The following is a 22,679-nucleotide window of genomic DNA, read 5'->3' as shown; positions in this document are numbered from 1 at the left end:
CCCTTTCTTTATGTTGCAAGATACATTTAATCCCTTGGGGATGCATAAAAACAAAAATTCATTCTTTTTTTTCTAGAGAAGGAGAGAGCATGTTTTGGCACGCCAAGAATACACAAACAATGAAGGACTGTCTGGAATCACCAGAGTTTAAATTTTGATAAACTCAACTTTTAGGGCCGAACGTACTTTATCACATTGCATTTTGAAATTCAGTAATCCATGTATGGCATATGTATCCTTGAATTGCCTACAGTTTTCAATTAAGCAAACCATGGCATTCTTCAGACATTACAAATAAACATAGATTATTATATTTTTCAATCATGCTGTTTTCAAACATTTTTTTTTTGCCTCCTTCCTGTAACACCAAATCTCTTTTCATTTTCAATTTGCCTTCTTCAAACCAGTGCCCTATAGGATGTGCCATGCAAAAATGGCAAGTCTCTATTCCTGCCAAGCCTAATTTAGATATCACTAAAGCTTTCAACAAACATATGTGGGAGAATGAATTTGGGAGGAATTGTTAAAGCAAAATGGCTTATATCTGCAGCAGTTTGAGAAAAGGGTAAAGGTTATTAAGAAATAAACTTCCGCTAAACCAAAAATAAGAATAGAGATGCTAAAAGTATGTAATTACCCTGAGTGGCAAATGAGTTTGGATAGCTATCTAAAGTCTATAGGTTAACTGAAAAACAGTGTTTCTTTCTGAGCATGATATGGCCTTGAGTTAATGAATCACAGTATCCATAATATGCATTTGTACTGTAGGCTAGATTTTAAATGAAGCTTAAACAAATAAGGACTCCACATCTTGCCCCAAGCAAAACTAAATTGTTACACAGCAGGAGGTAAACATTCTTGAAATAATTGAACATGATAGGATATTATTCTTACTTTTTTTTTTTTTCGAAAGTCTTACACAAGACCTATCTCATTTCCTCTAAATTGGTTCTGTAGACTGAAAAAGGACAATGATCTGATTTGTGGCATGGAACAGAGCCACCTCTTTATAGAGAATATTAATTATCATAATAAAATACTATTGAAGTAGAAGCAGAGGAAATTACAATGGATTTTTAACTTGATAAAGGTAGAACTTACTCTTTTGAATTATTCATGAATATTAACTTAATCAGTAAATGTTATAATACATGTACCAATAAGAAAAACATTTTAAATTAAAAAATATATCACATACAGATACCCCTAAACCAAAGTACAATTTTCATTTTTTTAATTGATTTTTTTTTTTTATTCGAAAAGGGAGACATGGAGGTGCGGCAGGGCCAGGGAAGTAACGCAGAGTGTCTTTAAATATATATACGTGAATAAATGATCTTCGCATATTTATAGTGTTCTAAAACAATCAAAGTCTTTAAAATTTACAGCCTCCAATTTCTCATTCTAGAAACTGAGACCTAGATAGAGAAAATTATTATCTGTGTTTTTAACATTAGATAATATATTTTTGAAATTGAAAACCCACATTAATACGTCGATTTTAACTTTCAGAAAAATGAATAAATTAAATAGATGCTAATCAATATTTCAAAAGCGATGTCATAAAAACCACCTTGAATCTTGTATAATAAAATATATGGTTTGGCTTTACAATAATCCATCCACATTGGTGCTTAAGGTAATGTTTCTCCAGAGCAAATTTTTTTACACAGTAAGAGAAAGCAAATATATAAGAACAAAGTGCATATAACCATATTGCCAATTTCTGAAATCTTAAGATCAGGTGACCAGTAACTTAATTAACTCAGAAACATCTTTAACCCTTCCCATAACCTTCCTCCTGTTTCATTAGGATAGCTGTTGGCATCAGCATTAGCATTAGGGAATGGCAGTAATACTCTAGGACACTGTTCTGACTACAGAGAAAACACGTTAGATGTTAAAGGGGCAGCACAAAGTTAAGTTAGAGAAATGGAAATGGCGGGAAACCCAGCAGGATTGTGGAGCACCATAGGGGCAAAGGGACCCACTCAGGGAAAGAGTCATGGTAGGGACCAAATCTACAGAAGGCCATGTAGAATTCAGTTCAGTCCTAGGCAGCTTAGTATTAATAATTAATGTGGAGAAACCAGCCATCCTTACTTGAAAATATTTAGAGATGTCTTCAAAGATTTATGATGCTAAAAGTGGAAAAAAATTATTAGATAAACCTATAAGAGGAACAAATAAACAAACAAAAACAAAAATGCTGAAAGGAAAGGATGCAGGAAACAACCAGTGAGAAAAGAGTGACAACAGGAATCAGACAGGGAACAAGGCTGTGGTGGTGGTGGTGGTGGTGGTGGTGGTGCTGGTCGTGGTAGTTAGCTATTCTGGGGAAAGGAAACAGATATTACATTAGTACAAAAGACACAGACAAAAGATTAACCTAATAGGAGGCCCTGACTTTTCCCAGAATTACTCATTAGGACTGTCCCTCTATTAGATTAGGTTCTTTTCTTCTGGGGCATAGGAGCCCTAAAGACATTTTTGTAAACTTACTGGCCTTCAGAATGATAGCTACTCCTCTGCTACTCTTCTGGTTCACTGGGTTTCCCAGAAGAGATGGTGAATAAGGGAAAGCTTTTTAGAATTATCTCTATTATTTTTTATCAGGTTTTAGTCTAATTGTTTGTCAAATTCTATTGATTCTCCATCTACAATAAATTTTCCCATCTAAGTCTCACTTCCATTTCTACTTCTAGTGTCTTAATTCCATCTCTTTTCTTCTATACTGATCTCCACTCTTTTGTATCAGATTTTTTAATACATTCTGCATGGTGCTATCAGAATCTTTCCGAAATATCAATCTAATGGAATCTTCCCTAGTCAAACTCATCTGAAGACTGCCTGCTGGAGAGAAAATAAAAACAAGTTCCTCAATATAGAAATATGACTATTGCATAAAAGATTCTCCACTTAGATTTTATAATCTGTCACACAGAGTAACATGTTCTTAGACTATACTCTTCCTTCATTGTTTTCTTATGAAATCTTACCTATTCCCTTTACAGTGCCATCTCCAATCAGCATGATCAGAATCACCTACTTAAAATATTCTCTCCTCCTGAAACCATAGAATAATGTTGAGATCTCTATCATACTGTATATTACAACATATTTTAATATTATTTATCTTTCTCTTCACATGAAGAACTACCTGGAAAAGAGAAAACTGAGATCAGGATCAATACCAATTCCTGGGCAATGGGATGTGTAGTGACTTGAAGGGGTAAGAAAGAAATATTGAAGATAATTCAGTTTAGAGAAATTTATATGATAAAATTCTTAAAATGGGCTCAGGTCAAGAGAATAGTTGTATTTTATTTGAATACTTATTTGTAATAAGTTTGTATGTAATGATATGTAATACATATAATTTGTATGTGTTACACATAATTTGTATGTAATACATATTATTTGTAATAGTATGTAGGAAAGCACTTTGATGCAGGAGAGCACTTCATATTGTGAATATGATGACCTACTCTGTAAATATTGATCAGCCTCTGTCTCTAAGTAACTCATTGTTTTTAAATAGGTTCCTAAGGAAAGTGGTTCCAGCATTAGGGATGGAGGTTATACACATTTTCAACAGGTTGGATTCCACTTTATCAAAAAGACATGGCTTTTACCATAGCCAAGAGACTAGTTTTCAATTGGCTAAAATGAATCATTGATCTCCAGAGTGTTTCCACAATTCACAGACTAGACAATTATGTGGTAGTAAATTGATTGCACTGAATTCCTCACATTATTAAAAGAAATGTACTGAATGGAAACGATCTCAGTCCATTTTGTGCTGCTATAACAAAATATCCAAGACTGCATAATTTATGAAGAACAGAAATTTATTTTCTCACAGTTCTGGAGACTGAGAGATCCAAGATCAAGGTACCAGTATCCGGTGTCTGGTATGGGCCCAGTCTCTGCTTTCAAGATGATGCCTTGAACACTGCTTCCTTTACTGGGGAGGAAGCCTGTTCATTAAAAAGGGGCAGAAGATAGAGAATTCACACCAAATAGCCCTTTTGAGAGCAGCATTAATCCCTTCATGAGGGTGGATACTATATAGCCCAAACACCTTTCAAAAAATTTCCTCTCCCAATTATCTTGCATTGGGAATTAATTTTCCATACATGAATTTTAAGAAACATATTTAAACCACAGAAGGTATCTATTCTGAAATTAGATTTTGTTTCCTTGTCTTTTATGTCTCTGCTAGTACCATAGGCTTAGCTGAGCTCTCTTTTATATAGTTTTGTATTTCTCACACCATTGTTACTAAGAGAGTCACTTCACATAAAAATGAGAAAATTCCCATAAGACTTACTGGCCTTATCTTAAACTCAGAAGCAGGTGGCTGCACAAAGCAGTGAAATATCTGTTTGAGGCCAATGTTTTAACTGGGAGAAAATAAGTTTTTAGGTAAGGATTTTATAAGAGCCAATGTATGCTATGAAATAACAAATGATATACATACGGTCCTGCTTCATTTAAACCTTATAGTCCAAATTCATTGGTTCATCAAGAAGCCAAAAATAGAGACTATGTGTGTATGTATGTTTGAGTGTGTTTTGTGTGTGTGTGTTTGGGGGAGTGGGGTGGAATAGACATCAAAGCTCTATTGGTTATAACTAAAAATGTTGGCTTCTTATCTTCATTATTTGCTTTCTGCTAATTTTAAGGTTTTATTACACATAATATGGGTTTATTGAGTTGAAATCTGAGACTGTCTTTTGATGATTAGGAGCTTCTTACGCCACCAGGAAAATGGTAAAATAAATGGGAGAAGTTTCAGCACTAGTGGAGGTGATGAGTTGGATGATGTGTACTGTCACAAAATAGGGACAGGGAGAGGTAAAACTGGAATTGTTTCAGTGGAAAGAGAGGTGTGTTTTTTTGGCTATCCAAGGACGTGCATTATAATTCACATCCATTTTGCTTTAGGCTTAACTTATTTTCTTTTATCTAAAGTGATGTACTTTATATGGTTTGTGTTTAGGTATAATTTACATAAAGTGCACAGATCAAGATTGTACAGTTTGATAAGTTTTGACAATTGTATATATCCATGTAACCATCACCCAAGATATAAAGCTTTTCCATCATTCCAGAAAGTTCCCTCATGCCCCTTTTTAGTAAATCCCCCCACCTCCCATGCATAATAAGAAATCACTATGCAATTTCTATCAGTATAGATGAGTCTTCTATATTCTTGGATTTTGTCTAAATGAAATCATGCAGCATATATCCTTTTCTGTTTTGTTGCTTTTGCTCAAAATTAGGTTTTTAAGATCCATTCATTTACCAGTAAATTTCTATTTTAGTTTGGTTTTCTGAGTATTAGTTCACTGTGTAAATATACTATGATTTGTTTATGAATTCTTCTATTGATGAACATCTGGGTTAAGTTTTAGGCTTTTATGAATAAAACTTCTATATAAATGTATATTCTTTCTTTTCAGTAAATTTTAGCAGTGGAACTGACACCAATACTTGATTCTGCTTTGAGGACTTTGAATGTAGTTTTAGTTTTAAGATGTGTCAGTGGGTTAGCGTTTGAAATTCACCTGGAAGAATGTTATTTGATTGAAGAGTCTCATGGGTAGAAAGTCTCAAGGATAGAAAATGAAATGGCATTTAATGAAGAGACAGTGTTTTAAAGACTATAGCTTCATAATATGTTTTAATATCTGGTAGTGTTAGTCCCATGTCAATGCATTTTTCCATTTTGGGAGGCAGAATTTCTAAAGAAGTATTTTTGCCTGTTCATTTATTTTTCATGTGAACTTTATAATCTGCTAATTTAGTTAAGGAGAACTCTTACTGATAAATTATAAAAATTACATTGAATTTTTAGATTAAATTCAAGAGAATTGGTATAATACTGGGTCTGAGTCTTCCGATCCAAACAAAGGAAAGTTTTCCTCTTTAGCTCTCATTAGTATTTGAAAATTATCTTAATGCAGATATTACCCATTGCTTCTTAAGCTTAAATCTAGCTGTTAGTAAGTTCTTTTTTTGCGTGTAAATTAGCCAGGCCTGGTTTCTGCCACCTGTGCCAAAACAGGTGAAATATAAAGTAAGAAGGTCTCTATTTATTGATGGTGGATGGGGGGCGAGTCTCTAACTTGATTTTTTTTACAGATGGATAAATGCAGCACTCTTTAAATTTACAGTTTCAAAGTTGTTGGTTGAATAATAGCAAATTTGCATTGCAGACAATAATCCTTTCCTTAGGAAACTGGATCGAGGACTAGGTTATATTCTTTTTGATACTTAATATTAGACAATTCAGATAAATTTTGGAGGCCACAAATTAGATCAAATGGCAGAAAAAATGCCCAGATATTTAGAAGCAAGATATTTTAACTAGTGAGCCAGGACCAGTGCCAAGACCAGAATTATTTTGGGGATGGGTTGTTGTCAGACAACTGAATTCCTTCTCAACTGTCCCTTTGGCATGGTGTGTATGTTCCTGGAGGAAAATTTGGTATGTAAGTGTGTTTTTATGGGCATCTGTGAAAATCAGAGGGAGAAACAGAAAGCTAGGGAGAGAGAAAGAGACAGACAGAGATAGGCAACTAATTCATAAAGCTGTAACATGGAGCATACAGGAGAATTTTGACAAATAGTAGTTGCGGGGTTTTTCCACCCTTATCCATAAAGACATATGTTGCTAAGGGCACATGAAAATTTTACATGTGATCATGAGAATATTATGTAAATTCAAACTGAAAAACTGAGGGAAGAACAATCCAGACTGAACTTATAAATAATAGTAATCTATATAATTTTTAAAAGTAAGATATTTTATATCTGAAGATGAAGTTTTGAGATATATTGATAGCAATTGCATATGGAAGTTTCCTATTTTATTAATATCAAATAATTTATTAAGTAATATTTTTTGATTTAATATATTTTTTAAGTTAGTATATTATTAAAAAGTGATTTATACAATTAATATTTAAGAAATAAAATATGTATGAAGTAAAAAAATTAAAACCCATTCTTAGTGACTCAAACTAATGCTATTAAAGGTACGCAATGTTAACAATTTTGTGAATATCTTTTTAATATTTATTTCCTCTATATATTATATTTAATAAACATATGATAATCTTATATACGATATCTTGAACATCATATTTTTTACTCAACCTCTCATGAAAATTTCCACTTCAGCATACATACATCAATCTCTTTCTAATGATGCTTCATATTGTACCACATTCTACATGTATTGCACCATATGTTTAGTGCTTTTATTGAATTAAGTACTGAAATACAAAATATCTAGATAAAATATTAGTTAACTTAGTAGATTAACGTTCATTACAGAAACTACGAGAAGATCATAAAATGTTGGTAGTGTTTGGTTTTCAAAACCTCGGAGTCCCTCATGTCTTTGATTCTATAATCAAGTCTCTAGTTCCACGTCCAATCTATAAGACCAAAGTGCAAATATATAGAGTTTCTGGCAATCAGTCAGAGGTTTTACTCTTCGTGTTTCCATAACTACTTGATTCTATTCCCAACTAATGTGAATCTCATGTTCTGTGGATCTTAGTCTCATTCCTGCATCTTGCCCATTATATTTAAGATGTGTATGTGGTATCTCCAGTATTTGACACTTTCTAGAAGAATATGACTTAAATATTTGGATCAAGGCTCCATGCTACAGTGGGAAGAGTAGCAGTCACTGACACTTCACTATTCAGGAATCTTTACTGGACCAGTGCTTATATCACCATGGCGGGGGCGGGGGAGTGAGTGAGTTTGGAATTTCATATGGGCCATATACAATTGAGCAAATGGAGAGTGAAGCTGGGTTTGGGGCTTTGGAAACAAGGGTTAATATAAGGCGCATTCATGTATAAAAGTAATAAGCCTATTTCAAGTCATTATTTAATAAGTGATTTTTGCTTAAGGATATTGATAAAATATTTTCATTAGGTTCAGGAGATAAATATAACTGTGTTGGATTCTAGCAAGATAATCTTGTTGGAGTGAATTAAATTACTTTGGTTATTCTGTCAAGGTTTCTTTGAAGAGACAAATCCTGAGCCATGTTTTAATGCTGAAGGAATGGTTCCAGGTTATAGTGGAAGTTCCTTGCATGGACGAGGTATGGCATGTGTGATGATATTAAGACTTGTGTGTTTATTAGCATCTGCTTTCCAAAATGTTTTTATATGCATATTTGTAGGGAAGAGAGAGGCTGAACAAAGACAAAGAAGGAGCCAAAGCTGGAATGAGTTTAGAAGACAAAGAAAAAGGTGCTGCAAATAGTTTTATTGGTTTAAATTTATATAACCTTTGTGAGGTTTTTCACTGCTTCACAATGTGGAAATGTATGTTTCTGCCATACATGCATGTGTAACTTGCCATGCATATTTATTTCTGTATGAAATCATCATTTTGTTAACTCTTTCAGGACTCAAAATAAATTTGAGATGCATTTATAGCACTATTTTGTAAGCTTCAAAAATAGTCTAGCTCAAATGTTTTAGGCCACAAACAATATTTTTCTTCAAAGTAAATCCATCACTGAATAAAACTCAATATAAGTATTTCCAGGTAATTTTTGAAAGTTCTGCATCAGTAGTTGTAATATTTTGTATCTATAATTTCTGTATTTGAAACATTTAAGATCCTCCTTGAGTTGGGATGGCTGCTCTATATATATGTATGTGTGTGTAGATATATATATATATATATGTGTATATATATATGCATATATATGTGTATATATATATGCATATATATGTGTATATATATGCATATATATGTGTGTATATATATGCATATATATATGTGTATATATATATATATATGTATATATGTAGTTGGACTTAAATTAGTAAATACTTCAAGATGAGATTCCATTTTTATCCCAAAGGCAGAGAATTAGTAAACAGTTAAGAGATATGTCCTAAAATAAACTAAAGTCATATTATGACCTAAATGAAATAAAATACTGATTTCTATCCAATAAGCCTCTAATTTATTTTCAAGATTGAATATTAGAATTGACATCCTGGCTATGGATGCCAGAGATTAAGACAATGTGTGTATTTGATATTTTACTTTTTCCTAAAATTCTGCTCCAGGTTTTATTTGTTTGCTTGCTTTATTGTCAAAAGAAGGCCAGAAGGGATTTATACTGTGGATAAAGTCTTATGCATCAAGCATATTCTAGCCACATGTTTAGGAAATATTTTTAAAAATGAAATTAAAGTTATACTTTTCAAGTGTGCAGTTTACACAGTGTTCGATATATTCGTCAAAATACTTAAATTGATTAAAACACTAGCTTTTTTTTTTTACAAAGTAGACAGCAGTTAATATTATAGGTAAATATCATTCAAGAAAAAACAGTTCTACAAACAGCCAAGTATGAATATGATCTCTAACCTGTTTCTGACATAATATATTCATGAAAAAATATCTCCTGAAACTAGATATATAACTTGCAGACTATTCAGAACCTTTCTATTTTCATAAATATTCCTAATGGCATTCTGCATGATCTTCTTGCCTGAATACTTTCCAATCAAGTGATTTCATGAAAGAATACAGAAATTTAGCACTTAGAAAGCTCTTATGTTTTTCACAGTATATTTACATGTCATCAATTGGATGTCAATTACTAACTTCAGTTCTTACGAGAACTTTTGAGCCCAGGCAGTTTTGAAAGATTCATTGTCATTGCTGTTGTTGAGGTACGCACTTATCTATAGATACTTTCCTGAAAGACTTGAAACCAGAGCAAAGAAAAGCACTCGCAGTTTTCAGTAGGCTCAGAAATAATAACAGATTCTGAATTTTCACTGAAAATTGCTCTCTTACCATTTGTTTGACATATTATTGGTTCAAGGCAAATTGTTACATGAAAAAAATAGAACTAATATTTCCTTTGTGAAATGCTAATTAATGGTTATATCTAAGCTTACAGCTATATAAGAACAATATAAAAATTGTCTTAAATCAAATGGCTAATTTGCCAACATTTTGTGTCATTAACACTTTATCATTTCACAATTACAGAAGAGCTCCCTTAATCTCCCTCCACTTAACTGAGTTTCAAGATGAGCCAACATTGTTTATAATGACTGGTGTCGTTTATGCACATAGGCTCAGGGTTCCCTAACTATATTCCAGAACACATCACTTACTTGTTCCCTCAACAATTAGAATGTATCAAGAAGGGATTGTGGGATGGGCATGGTGGTTCATGCCTATAATCCCAGCGCGTTAGGAGGGAGGCCACAGTGGAAGGATCACCTGAGTCAGGAGTTTGAGACCAGCCTGGCCAACATGGTGAAATCCGGTCTCTACTAAAAATACAAGAAAATAAGCGGGCATGGTGATGCATGCCTGTAATCCCAGCTACTCGGGAGGCTGAGGCAGGAGAATGCCTTGAACCTGGAGGGGAGTTTGAAGTGAGCTGAGATGGCACCACTGCACTCCAGCCTGGATGACAGAGTGAGACTTTTGTTTGGAATATTTCTATAAGCATCACATGTTCAGATGTCACATGAAGAAAACTTATTATTGAAATTTGACTTTCACAGTTTCTTTCATATTTAAGAACAGCTCCAGATACATGTGACAGCCTCTTCCAGAGACTAACTATAATAGGGGAGTAAATATCTGGTAATGTTTGTACTTATTTGAAAAAAAAAAAGATTCCATTCTAGAACTTTTAAGATGTTGAGTTATTTGAAAAATTACTGTGAAAAAAAGAAAAAGATGACCTTATCTTACAAGTTAGATTCCTGAGTCCTTGCTAAAACATTTATGAGATACAAATTAGGTACCTCAGAAAAGGAAATGTCAAATAAAGGAGACATCTGTGGGATCAGAGATGATGGTATGTTTAAATTTTTTCCATTAATTTTTCACAAAAATTTCATTATTTATTTGTCTCACAGGTACAATAAGTTTTTCTCTCTTCAAATTAGCCATTTATAGCTTTTCACCATATGGGCAGAGTGTTTTTACAATCCTTAGTCATGACTGTTTTAAGATTTGAGGTTTGGCTCTACTGTTTTAACTATACTGTTTTGTGTATTATAAAACAGGAAACAATGGATGAAGTCGATTATTGCTATTTTATTATAAATGAGCATTTATTTAAAGAGAGATTCTGGCATCAAACTAAGTAAGGTATGTTTTATAAATGCTAAGTTTAGTTATAATGTTCAATACTGCCAGCATACATTGTCTTTCAGGGTAGTATAAAAATAAGACCCTCTTGTTAGGAGTTTTTCAAGGGACTGAATTTTACACTTTTTATACCATTTCCACATCAGGACAGTCTTTCCACTTTATAGTGCTAATAAATTTTCTCTGAGGAAAAAGTAATAGGTTTTAGTCATGCTTTCAGGAAAAATCTTGTAGGTTCAGATAAAATTTAACCTTTGACTAAATTTGATTTGTACTCTAAAAGTTAAAAAGACAGAATCCAGATAAATGAAAACATATACATTTAAAATATTTCTTTAAAAATAACTAATATTGAAGTAATAAAGAATGTGTAATTGTAGCACTAAATGCCACTCATTATTTTAAAAACTAAGAGACGAACAGGGTCATGTAAACATACAAATAATACAGTCAGAAAACATTGCCATTGAGAAAATTTACAGATTAGATACAGGCACTTAATCAGTCACATGAGACCAACTTCATAAATGCAGTTTGGGGTTGCCCATTCAAAACATAGGAACTACAAATTTTAGAATTGGAAGTGGAATCAGAGATTTACCAGTAGAACATTCTCCACCCAACATATAAATCATTCAATGTAAAAATAAATTGAATAATGTACTTAAGTAATGCCATCCCTAATTTTTCTTGAATTTTCCAATGACTGAGTCTCCTCAGAAAATATTCATTTATTATTTCTAATTTTATAATATTCTCTCATTCCTGTGAAAATTTGTTGGATGCAACTTCTACTGACTGATTATAGTTTAATTTCTACATATCTTATTCAACAAATTTTGAGTAATTTTTATTAGGCAACATATTTCTTTTTATATACATCTGATGAAAATAAGGCAAATAGCTCAGAAGACTCATTGAGCCAGCATTCATAGGAAAGAAATAATAAAGACAGGAAAAGAGGTGTTAGAGTTATGCATTGCCTACCATTATCTGAAGCAGTGCAAAGCAAAGCATCAGGGACGGATGTCAGATTCCAGGAAGGTGATCTTTACAACTCTTTGTTCCTTTTCTAGAATGATTAGGGGATGGAATATAATAATACCAAGTGCTCTCTTGTCAATTCAGTGTTCAGAGAAAGTGACGGTACAATGGGTACCACTATTCCTCTGAAGAGAGGGTAGTCAAGCTCCAAGTCAAAGACTACAGTAAGATTTGCCATGTTTGTGTTTATGATTAGGGGGCTGGAAGTTCTTGACTAAGGTGAATGATTATTGTAAGTACCTTACTGGGAGCATAACAATTTCTCACCAGTTCTGTAGGAGGCCAGTTTCTTTTCTCTGAGACCAGCCTTAATGGAACCAGGCTTGGAAAAGTTAAACCTTACCTATCAAAATATTTTCAAATATTTGAAGGCAACTTGCATTTTCCTGTAAGCTTTTCTCTTTACTTAAATGCACAGATAGTCTGCTGGAAGCCGTGAACTCCTTGAGTGCAAGGATCATTTCTTCATCCCATTATCAAGCACAGTTTTGTTTTATAGTGTGCACTTAAATGTTTGTAGAATGCATGGATAATCATAGCCCTGATCCAGGGTATTGGTTCAGCATTCTTTCCATAACACTGAAGTTTATGGAGGTTCCTCTTTAAGTTGGTGCCCAAAACCAGGAACCATCTTCCAGATCTGTGTGTTTAACTTTCTTTTATATTGCCATATGTAAATTAGCACAGTCCAAAAGTAGATTTCTTTTAAGTATCAGAGTAACACTGTTGGCTCATTTTGAGATTGTGGTCATATAAAATCTTGGACCTTTCCATGAACTCTTGTCATTCCAGAAGACCAACCCATATATTACATTCAGAAGAAAAATGGTCTCATCTAGGAGCAGTCACATCCTGTACTTAGAAAATTATCTTTTGAACTTAAAATCAGGGCCACATGTTTTCTCCTTTAAACTTCATCTTGCTGCTCTAAGTTTATTTCATTCTAACAAGCTCATTTTGCATTCTAAATATATCACCCTACATATCAGCAACCCCATATTGTCTTCTGAAGACTTGACAAACATATCTTTTTAATAGTAAACAAAATCAATCATTTACAAAGGAACGAGTCCCTGTTGCTGGTACAATCAACTAGGTTTGACATATATGCACTCATCACAATTAATCTGATTTTTTTTTGTTTAGCAACTATGAGTTAGAGCAACCCACGTAAAACAAAACAATATGAAAAATGTGCAGCTATTCTATTTTCTTAATCTTGCAATCTACCATCATATGAAAGAGTGTGGAATGAAGAACTAAGAATGCGTTTGCAACTTAGATTCAGATTTCCACTCCAACACTCCATAGCTGTGTATGTTCAGCATTAGCCACTCTGAGTTTAACTTTTCCTTATTTGCCAAAATGGTGTTGGTGTGAGCATTGAGATGGTGTGTGTATTGCACCAATGCAGGTCCGGGACTTGCAATAGAAATGAATTAAATATTGAATTCCTCCTCTATACAGAAAAGACACAAGAACATTTTGAACTATGGATATTATAAACCTGTTTGCTATTTGCTAATCGCCTTGTCTTTATATTTTATTTGATCTCAATACATCTGAAGTTTATGGTTTTTTCGAGTCTGTATTTTAGTTTTTAAATATTGAGATAGCTGTACACCTCTATTATTTTGGGCCTGTGTTTGTCCAGGACTTCTGAGAAGCAGATGCCAAGATAAGATGAAATGTGCAAGGGTATTATTAGAGAACCAACTGTGTGGAAGAAAATGAAGAGGGAACAGAGAATTTCTGAAAGAGCCTTGGGACCTAAGTGAAGGAGAGGGAGAAAAAGTTGTATAGAAGCCCTCTAGACAGTTGAGCAGGCTCAGGAAGTATTAGTAAAACCATCAGAGAGTCCTTCAGCCAAAGTCCTCAGAGCAGTCTGTGTCTGCTGGCAGCAGTGCTGTCTTTGTATGCTTTCCATGCTCGGTCACAGGCTGGGGGCACTCTGTGGGAAGCATGGCTTCAAAGCAAATGCTAAGATAGAATAGAGAACACTGTAGCATCAGTCTTAATCAATTAAACCTCCTGTTGTTGGAGATCTATGAAGCAGGGCCTCTTTGAAAAGTTTGGGTCTTTATTAAAGAAAAGTGTAAATAATGTATAGTATAGATCATGATCAACTGTACCCTAGTAAGGATTTTTTTAAGTAACGTTTAAAACATGACTTTTTGGAGGTCTTGTTATAAATGAGCATCTGCAAAATACAAAGATAATAACTCATATTTATGTTTTGACGTCATGTAATATAAATAGGCATAAGCACGATTAAAAAGAATAAGAAGAGAAGAAGAAAATGGAAAGGAAGGAGGAGAAGTAAGAGAGGTAGAAAATGCTCCCACAAATAATAATGATACAAAATACCACCAAAAGCTATGAAACATATGGTGCATTATAAGGGACCTTGGATATTGCCCAATACAAACTTCTCATCTTAAAAATTAGGAGACAGAAGCAGAGATTTAAGTAATTTGGTCAAGGCTACGCAAATCCTTGACTCTGTTCTTTACATTGTATCACTTTAGTAGCTTATTTACCAAATGGTAATTATAAAAGGTTCTAAAACATAGTAGGTAAATGACCTGGCAGTGTAGGATTGAATCTTATTACCAACACATGATCACATAAAGCAAATTGATTTAATGTCAACTATATTATTCATATTCTAGAAAAGCAGACATTGTCGCTGTTTTCTAAAGAGCTAAAGCAGAATCTCAAGTACAGTTCGGCAGAGACTGACAAGCCATTTTCTGTCATAAACACAGAGAATAATTGTGATTAATAGAGCTCCTTGATTAAAAAAGAGTTCATTGTTGAAGCTATGATATCACATTGATAATGCAAGTGCAGTTCTGCAAACTGGTGAGTGGAAGATGAATGGAAGAACTTCACAGTTGACATGGGACCCAGGGAGAACTAGCACTCTTTTTGGATATTTTTGCAGGGCTACTTAGGTGTGTGCTGTAAAGAGGGTATGGCTAGTTGGAACACCACAGCATCATCTAAACTGCCAGTTTTGGATGGCAGATAACTTCACAAAGGTCCACTTTCAAACTCTGTTAATTATAAATATTTTTAACCCAAATATGCTTCCAGTGAAAGAATTTTTCATTAATCCAAGGTCCTCCTTAGAATTTAAGCATGAAATAAGCAAAATAAAGAAGCAATAATAGTCATTTATACTTTGGAAACTCACCAAACAAGATATAATCTTTTTTTATTACAAATTTTGAAATAGTGAAGAGTCAAAATCATTCAGATACAGGATTATGGCGTTGACTTGTTTGTTTATTGTTTTTTACAGAATAACTCTATCTGTAGTTACATAGTTTTAAATTTCTAATGTCTACAAGTGGAATTTTTCTTTTCTTCTAATTTCTGAGAATGAGCAAATGGAAATAATGCTGATTATACTTAACAAGAATAAATATAATGTCATAAAGATATTATTATGTAAAATGTATAAATGGAAAGTATGAGATAAAAACAGTGAAAACTTGACTCACAAATTGTTTCTGACAAGGTTATTCAATTGGTGTTGCAGAGACCACACCACCATTCCCTTCCACACCTGTCCCCATCCCCCATTTCTGTTCTCCACCGCAAGGTAATTCAGTCTTCCGAGGTTTATACTCCGCAGTTCTTGACAACAGGAGATAAATCCTGTAATTTTGTTAATCCCCACTGAAACGCTGGGATTATTGCCATTTGACTCTTAATGTAAAAATCTAAGCAACAAAAATATGTTTAGCAAATATAGCCAGGAATTATTTCAATAAAACTGTTAACTATGGTTTGTGTTTAAAAAAATAAATAAATGTAGAAATACAAGAACACAACAGCCTCTGTAAACTGAGACCAGTGTTCCATTACAAAACCATAAGGTACTATGAGTTTTGATATAAATTGAGGGAAGAGGCGCTTTAGTTGTTATGTTTTCCAGTAAAAATTTTAGCTTCAACCTAAACCATTATAATAATAAGCATTGAATTCTATGTTTTCTTGTCACTAACAAGCAAAGAATAATATCTCATTATATTATGTGTTGAAAAATTCTTCTTTGAACTCAAAAAGAAGAGAAAGGCTGTCAACATATCCACCTTTAAAGAATATAAGATTAAGAATGAGAAATTTCCACCATTCATTCAGTTTTTAACACCTTTAATTATGAATTTTATCACTCAGTATTATGGACATTTACAACTTGCCTAAGGCCATGGTGACAAACCTACAGAAGGACAAATAATCTACAAATTTTGATTTTTACTTCATAACTCACAATAATAGGCCACCCAGTGGCTGAATATTTGTAAACATTAAGAGAAACACCTAAGGGTCAGTTTTAGAAGACAAATGCCGTCACAAAGTTTAAATTATCAGGAAACAAAAGAAAATAATAAATAAAATCAACACGGTTTCATAAAGGAGGCAGTTTTCCATGTCTAGACACAATTATTTATTTATAAATAAACTTATTTTTAGTTGAGTTTCAGGTGCTTTTACAGCTACAAGCTGATGACTGAAAGTGACCATGGATATCACTTACTCTATTCCCTGTTTCCCTAAGTGGCACTTAAATACTCTTATCCAATTGATGACTGTACTTCAAGTGACTGCCAAAGAAGGGGATCCCTAATCTCTCAGTTGGAAATTCAAAGTTGTCTTGTGTACAAGGAGTTATAATAAAGTAACCTAAATTATTCTGAAGTATTTAGATTTAGAGAAGAATTAGTCATTATCCTTCTTCATAATAGCATTAATATTTTTGAAGTGAATCTCTGTATTTGATCTTCCATACTCTAAGAAAGCTGGTACTGTTTCCCCAGTTCTAGCATTCCCACTTGACAGTCTAGTTCATTTGAATTTTTAAGATTGATTTGGTGACTTTTGATTTTTGAATTGATGTACATTGTCCTTTTCTAGCCTTTCCACAGCATTATAGCATAGAAGCAAAATATCACTTAATAGAATTAAGTCACAGATTTAGGTAATGGTAGGCATTGCTCCTTCTACCAGCTAGGTACTAGCTATCTGCAATGTCTGCACATCACTACCTTAGAAATTAGACACCTATAGTTGACCTATTATCAGATTGATGGTTGTAAGATAAAAATAGACATGAAGACAGATTAAAAAGTTATGTATTTCTTCTTTAACAAAATGAACATCTTGCCTTATGGCTTTAAACCTGTAAAAATGCCAAGGGAGTTTTATTCTTTTCCTTATCTAGCAAACCAAAACTTTAGTGCTTACAAAAATCTGCCCAAGGACTTAAAGTCTGGCTCAATTTATTGTAATTTGTTTTAACGAGAGGAAGCCAGAAAATGTGCTAGTTTGGGTCAGGTTGCTAGATTTGCTACAAGAAAAATCAGACCACATTACAAAGATTTATCAGATAATTATGTTTTGTTTAACAATAAACTAAAAACTGAGAACTTATAAAGGATTGAAGACAGAGACAGAAAAAAATTGAAATTCTGAATCTGTTGCTTTTCTCAAAATCATATTCACACTTCCAAATAAGTAAATAAATGTCTTCTCCATTTCAAAACATGCAAGACTCAGGGAAATGTGCAATGGGTCAAGGAAGAGCATTGCTACAAGAAGAGGATTATAATTATAGTTCTGCCATAGATTTACTCAGACAAATCACTTACATTTGATAAGTGGGATTGATAAATCACTTACATGGGATACATTCAGATCAGCTGGTTTTCCTCTTTGATACTAAAACATAGTTTCTTCTGTAAACTGCAAAACAAAATTTATAAAAAGACAAATGTTTTTATCAACTGATGATACTTTCTTAAATATAATATGCTTTACTAAAAGTACATTCTTTGGTCCAAACGAGAGTTAATTCTAGCATAGTTAAGAATTTTCATACTGGCAAATGTCCTGTTTGGTTTCACATGAGTACCTGAGTGTCTTTCACAACGTATATTTATGCATCTGGTCAAATGTTATTGAAGTATCTCTGTTTGTTGTCATTTCTTTGTTAGTAGATAGGGGATAGGGCTCATTGAAGAGATTATCTATCTATCTATCTATCTATCTATCTATCATCTATCTATCTATCTATCATCTATCATGTATCTATCCCTTCTCCAGTTCCTTGAAGGATAATTTCTTATACATGAGGAAATATTCTTGAAAATATTTGGATGTAGTTTGCACATGTGTATATGGTTTCATAACAACATTAATTTGTAGATAGATTATATATATCACTTACCTGATATGATTTGGCTGTGTCCCTACCCAAATCAATTCTTGAATTGTAGTTCCCATAATCCCCATGTGTCATGGGAGGGACTCGGAGGCAGATAATTGAATCATGGTGTCGGTTACCCTCATGCTACTGTTCTCGTGTGAGTGAGATCTCAAGAGGTCTGATGGTTTTATAAGGGGCTTCCCCCTTCACTTCACTCTCATTCTCTCTCCTGACACCCTACGAAGAGGTGTCTTTTGCAGTAAGTTTCCTGAGGCCTCCCAAGCCATGCAAAACTGTGAGTCGATTAAACTTCTTTCCTTTATCAATTACCAAGTGTCAGGTATTTCTTTATACCAGTGTGAGAATGGACTAATACAGTAAACTGGTACTAGTAGAGTGAGGTATTGTTATAAAGATACCCCAAAATGTGGAACTGGGTAACAAGCAGAGGTTCGAACAGTTCAGAGGGCTCAGAAGAAGACAGGCAAATATGTGAAAATTTGGAACTTCCTAGAGATGTGTTGAATGGTTTTGACCAAAATGCTGATGGTGATATGGACAATGAAGTCCAGGCTGAGATGCTCACATGCAGATGAAAAACTTATTTGGAACTGGAGCACAGGTGACTCCTGCTATGCTTTAGCAAAGCAACTGGTGGCATTTCACCCCTTCCTAGAGATCTGTGGAATTTTGAACTTGAGAAACATGATTTAGGGTATCTGGCGGAAGAAATTTCTAAGAAGCAAAGTTTGACTTTGGTGCTTGTAAAAACATTCAGTTTTATTCATTCACAAATATATGCTTTGGAATTGAAACATATTTAAAAGGGAAGCAGAAAATAAAATTTCAGAAAATTTGCAGCCTGATGATACAATAGCAAAGAAAAACCCATTTTCTGAGAAGAAAGACAAGCCAGCTCCAAAAATTTGCATAAATAATGAGGAGCCAAATGTTAATTGCCAAGACAATGGGGAAAATGTCTCCAGGGCATGTCAGAGGTCTTCACAGCAGCCTCTCCCATCACAAGCCTGGAGGCCTAGGGGGAAAAATGATTTTGTGAGCCAGGCCCAGGGCATTGCTGCTTTGTACGTCTTGGGACTTGGAACCCTGCTTCCCAGCTGTGGCTAAAAGGGGCCAATGTACAACTCAGGCCATTGCTTCAGAGGATGCAAGCCCCAAGCCTTGTCAGCTTACTCATGGTGTTGGGCCTGTGAGTGTACAGAAGTCAAGAATTGAGGTTTGGGAGCCTCCTCCTAGATTCAGAGGATATATGGAAATGCCTGGATATCCAGACAGAAGTATGCTGCATATATGCGGTCCTCATGGAGATCCTCTACTAGGACAGTGCAGAAGGGAAATGTGGGGTTGGAGCCTCCACAGAGAGTCCTCTCTAAGGCACTGCCTATTGGAGCTGTGAGAAGAGGGCCACCGTCCTTTATACCCCAGAATTCTAGATCTACTGAGAGCTCGCATCGTGCACCTGGAAAAGCCAAAGCCACTCAACACCAGCTTGTGAAAGCAGCCAGGAAGGGGGATGTACCCTGCAAAGCTACAGAGGCGGAGATGCCCAAGACTATGGGAACCCACCTCTTGTGTCAGTGTGACTTGGATGTGAGATATGGAGTCAAAGGTGATAATTTTGGAACTTTGAGATTTGAGTGCCCCACTGGACTTCAGACTTACATGGGGCCTGTAGCCTCTTAATTTTGGCCAATTTTTTCCCATTTAGAATGGGTATATTTACCCAATGCCTGTACCCCCATTGTATCTAGGAATTTGCTTTTGATTTTACAGGCTCATAGGTGAAAGGGACTTGCCTTGATGAGACTTTGGACTTGGACTTTTGAGTTAATACTGGCATGAGTTAAGACTCCAGTGGACTGTTGGAAGGGTGGGATTGTGTTTTGAAATGTGAGGACATGATGTTTGGAGGGGCCAGGGGTGGAATGATCTTGTTTGGCTGTGTCCCCACCCAAATTTCATCTTGAAATATAATTCCCGTAATCCCCATGTGTTATGGGACAGAGCTGGTGGGAGGTAATTGCATCATGGGGGCAGTTATTCCCATGCTGCTCTTCTTGAGGAGTGTGTTCTCAAGAGAGCTGATGGTTTTATAATGTGCTTCCCTCTTTGCTCTCATTCTCTCTTGCCAGCCTGTGAAGAGGTGCCTTCCACCATTATTGTAAGTTTCCTGAGGTCTCCCCAGCTATGTGGAACGGTGAGTCAATTAGTCCTTTTTCCTTCATAAATTATCCCGTCTCAGGTATTTCTTCATAGCAGCATGAGAACAAACTAATTCATTACCTAACATAAAATGTTAATTTTTGCTGATTAAGTTTTAATTATTCATCACTACATGTCATCCTTACTTGGCATTATAGAATACTCTTCATGTGGTCCATGTTGTAAAAATGATTACAATTTTGAAGGGAGAACATTTACATATTATTAGATCAGTACTTGCATGTATATTAAAGAATAAATATTTCTTACCTTGTTATTACCATCTACATTGTTTTGTGACTAGACTTGGAATATATCACAAAATCAAATCAATGGTTATGTACACAACTTTGTTCACACTATAACTGTGGTGCATGCTTCTCTTGACAAGGTTTCATGCCATTCATCCTTGTTTCTGGGTTATATATGTGTTCATCTCAAATCCCTGTTAATGGAAGCCTTCTAAATAAAACTAATTATGTGAGTCTCTATGAACTGTACAGATGGACATAGTTTAAACTACCCAGATGAATAATGAAGTTAATAATGCTATAAATATTATCTGAAGATTAGCAAATATAGTTGCTTTGAATTAAAAAATAAAACAAAAAACATTAATCAGATTAAGATCTGAATTGTCAAGCTTTACTTTCTTTTAGAATCTGTATTAGAAGTGTTTTCACAAAATACATCCCTGAATTAAATTTACTTCTCTGTGAGCAAAATTTAGCTTTTTAAATCAGTTATAAATTGTTAGTACTTATTCTCCAGTATCTACTTTTAGATTAAATAGCTGTTTGTTGTTTATATGAAAGAGTAAGGAGATGAATGGTATCTTTATAAGGAAGAAAAACATCTGGAACCACAGGGTAAACTCTACATATCATTATAGCCTTGTCCTGTGGAAAAGGCAGATCTTTTCAAATGTCTTGAAAACATTATGGTGAGACTGGTTGTTCTTGAGCTATCTTCTTGTCTTCCTGGTCACTGGCTCATGGTCACGTCTGTTTTTCTGATTTCCTGATGGACTTTCTCTCTACATTGCTACATAAACCACTAGACTGCACTCTCAATCACATTTGGAAATGTTTTCTGAGATGTGGTTTTTGCAGTTTTTTTCTTTTCTCTCTGGCAGCAAATTCAATTCCAGCTAATCTTACTTCTTTTGTTGTCGTTATTGTTGTTGTTGTTGTTGTTGTTTGTGGAATAGATTTCTTGGATTCAGCTCTCTCCTTTGGTCCTGGTTCGCTTAAATTTAAATATAGCTGGCACTTATTAAATAGGAAGTACTGAACAAACTTTTGTTTAAGTTTCCAAAATAATTCCTAAAATTATCTCTTATTTTGACTTAACTGTAATAGAGATGAAAGCAAGTTAATACTTTCTCATCATTCAACGCTATTGTAGATTTTCTTTTCTTCTTTATCATGTATGTAAGATTCAAATTTTGCTTGTCATTGCTCTTCTATAAGCATGTAATTTTTATAAAGAAAATATATTGTGATTAATGTAAAAATGATATTAAAATATTCTTACAGTATTTGCCTAAGCATTTTGCACAATGTGGTCATGTTTTGCCAAAATTTCTTTTGTATGTTTATTTTACAAATACAATTGTACATATTAAACGTGTATAACATGTTGTTTCAAAATATGTATACATTGTGGAATGGCTACATTCAGCTAATTAACATATGTATTAGTTCACATACTTACAATGTTTTTGTGGTGAGAACACATAAAATCTACTCTCCTAGCAATTTTCAAGTATATAATATTTTGTTATTACCTACAGTTATCATGTTGTACAATAGATAGCTTGAACTTATTTCTCCTATCTAACTGAAATTTTGTTTCCTTAACCAACATCTCTTAACCCTTTTTCCCCCCACCCTCATCCTCTGATAACCATCATTCTATCCTCTACTTTTATGAGGGCAACATTTTTCAATTTCACATTTAAGTGACATCCTATAGAATTTATCTTGCCATGCCTAGTATAGTTCACTAAACGTAA

Source organism: Symphalangus syndactylus, chromosome 6 (genome assembly GCF_028878055.3).
Source record: "Symphalangus syndactylus isolate Jambi chromosome 6, NHGRI_mSymSyn1-v2.1_pri, whole genome shotgun sequence".
NCBI lineage: Eukaryota > Metazoa > Chordata > Mammalia > Primates > Hylobatidae > Symphalangus > Symphalangus syndactylus.
Note: the sequence above shows the minus strand (reverse complement) of the source record.